The sequence below is a fragment of the Chrysochloris asiatica genome, unplaced genomic scaffold (genome assembly GCF_000296735.1).
Source record: "Chrysochloris asiatica unplaced genomic scaffold, ChrAsi1.0 scaffold00086, whole genome shotgun sequence".
Lineage (NCBI taxonomy): Eukaryota > Metazoa > Chordata > Mammalia > Afrosoricida > Chrysochloridae > Chrysochloris > Chrysochloris asiatica.
In genome coordinates this window covers 3,313,861-3,316,525 of record NW_006408604.1, presented here as the reverse complement: position 1 = coordinate 3,316,525, position 2,665 = coordinate 3,313,861, and the positions used below count along the sequence as shown (strand labels likewise).

At 37.4% G+C, this 2,665-nt stretch overlaps 1 protein-coding gene and 1 pseudogene across 1 annotated transcript in view; both read left to right on the top strand.

The window, feature by feature from the left end:
• PIK3C2G (phosphatidylinositol-4-phosphate 3-kinase, catalytic subunit type 2 gamma) overlaps positions 1 to 2,665 on the top strand; it is a 517,177-nt gene that overhangs the window by 299,310 nt on the left and 215,202 nt on the right. The gene's annotated exons all lie outside the window — the stretch shown is intronic.
• Positions 1,888 to 2,665, top strand: part of LOC102813828 — a 3,212-nt pseudogene continuing 2,434 nt past the window's right edge.

Sequence of the window (2,665 nt, the reverse complement as noted above, 5' to 3'; positions counted from 1 at the left end):
TCAATGCACTTTGGACTTCCTCTCTGAGTATCATTGGCTCTTGTTCATATGGTATCTCTTGAAATGGTTGAACATTAACCATTTCCTTTTGGTACAAGAGCTCCTTTACAGATATACAATTTGTTGTTGTTGATAAGTGCTGTCAAGTTGACTCTGATCCATAGCGACTCTGCATAGGGTTGTTTTCTTTGTTTTGTTTTGTTTTTTCCTTTTAAGTTTTTATTGTGAACTGAGTGGTAGTTTACATGGAGAACATCAGCTTTACATTCATCCTATTGTATTTCGTTTCATTGCAATGATTACAATCCCCTCCATGTCTCTATGCATCATCATTCAACAGGATTTGCTTCCATTCTTGTTTTGTTTTTTGATATATATTGAAACACTCAGGAATATATAACCACTACAACAACCAAAGGGCATACCCTGCAAGCCTGCCCCCTGACTGCCAGCACACAGTCCCTCGCTTTCCTTCTGTCCAGAGTCCCCAGCTGCTCCATCTCTCCATATCATCGTCTCTGCCTCCATCTCTGGTGTTACTGCTTCTCTAGATGGTCCTGCACTCTGCTCTTTTCCCTTAATGGTCCCAGGGTCCTCTGCTCCTGGATTGCAAGATCAGCGCCTCCCCTCCATTTACAAAACACCTACCTTTACATTCTGCATAGGGTTTTTGAGGAGCAACTTGTGAGCTTTAACCCCCGACCACGTAGTCCAAACCAATCTTGTGTCCAAACCAACCTTGTGGTCCAGCACATCTACCCACAGAGCACACCAGGACTCCAGATATATAATTGTTGTTGTATGCCATCGAGTTGATTCCGACCCATAGTGACTCTGTATAGGGTTTCCAAGGAGCAGTTGGTGAGCTTGAACCACTGACTTAGCAGTTCAAATGACTTTACAGTCTGATGCATTAGCCCACAGCGCCACACCAGGACTCCAAAGATATATAATTGGAATGTGCTAAATCAAACCCATCATTGAAGAAATACAAGTATCATTTAGTTCTAAAAGCTGCTCAGGTGTCTCTTATTCACACTGAAGTTTGAGAACCACTCTGATAGTGTAGTGGTTATGAATCGGTTGCGAACCTTAAGGTCAACAGTTTGAAACTTCTAGCCTCTCCATGGGAGAAATATGAGGCTTTCTACTCCCGTAAAGATTTATAGCCTTGAAAACCCTGTGCAACAGGGTCATTATGAGTCTTCCTTATCCACTATTTAACTTTCATAACAATATAAGGCAATTGAAAATACTATGACTTATTGTTAGAAGTATCTAAAATATGTGTGATATACATGAGCTTTAAATTTTGCAAAATGCAATTTATGGTTTTAATTAATGATTTTAGTCACCATTATTATTATAAATTAGAATTAAGATTTTCTGGATAGTCAAGGCTAAGCATAAATGACTTGGAAATTAGCAAATATTAACTCCCTGAAGACAAATGTGGTTTGAAAGGTAACTGAAATTACTTTAGCACATCATCTAAAGGTCAAAGTAATTAAGTCCTAGCTTTGAGCGTGGTCAAATATGAGGCAGTGGTGAGACACTCAGAAACAAGCCAGAAAGTCAATATCATTTGTTGTTGTTGTTGCTAAGTATTGTCGAGTTGGGTCCAACTCATAGTGACCCTGTATAGGGTTTCTTAGGAGCACCTGGTGAGTTTGAATTACCAACCCTGCAGCTCAAATTGACTTTGCAGTCCAGTGCATTATTCTACAGTGTCACACAGTATCCTATAGGAAATCTTAAATAGAGAAGCTAGAAAAGTGAAAAGGGAAATTTTTAGGATTAGAAAGAGGAAAAGGGAAGTAATACTTATTGATCACCTATTGATCATAAAAAAAACATAATATTTTAGGTATGCTTTCTTGAGTACACATGACAAAACCTGGGCAGATGCTGAGTATTTCTGGGGAAGGAAGAAGAATAGTTATTATATTGAGCATACACATAGGACGTACCTCTGAGGGTGTTGACTTCCTTTCCTACCCCACAATGTAGAAACTGAGTTATTACACTAGTTTATCCCATGGATATCAGTTGAGGTTAAGACAAACCAGCTTCCACTGGCCAAACTCATCACAGATATGTGTTTTGTTTGCCATCATAGTGATCTCTCTGCTTGTTTATGCTTAATTTGAATGTTTTTAGATAGACTGTGGAATATTCAATTTCAAAAGCATAACCACTTCCTTACTCATATATTTTGTCTCTGGTCCCTCTGAGCATTTGAGCTTATAACTTTTGAGGTTGTCAAAATCGTAAAAATTAGAAATCCTAGACATTAATTTTTTTCAATGACTTAATTTATAAAATTGTGCTTAATGGGTTGTTTTATGGACATTAATCCTGAGAGAATTTAAATTGCCCTTCTGTGCAAAATAAAAATCAAAAGGCTGGAAAATATTTACAGTTCAGTAATCATCAGAATACAATGAAAAAGAGCCTTATTGGCTACAAGGTCAGTTGGGGCTAAGGTTCTATTTAAGTTCAATCAATATATGCTCCCTTTTAAAAAATAATTATTATAGATTATCCTTGATGTTGACAGATAAGAAGCAGGTGGTTCTCAAAGCATTTGCCGCATAAAGTTATTTGTTCACTCCCAGAAATGCAATATTTAACAATAAAGCTTTGTTAGCCTTAACATTGATTT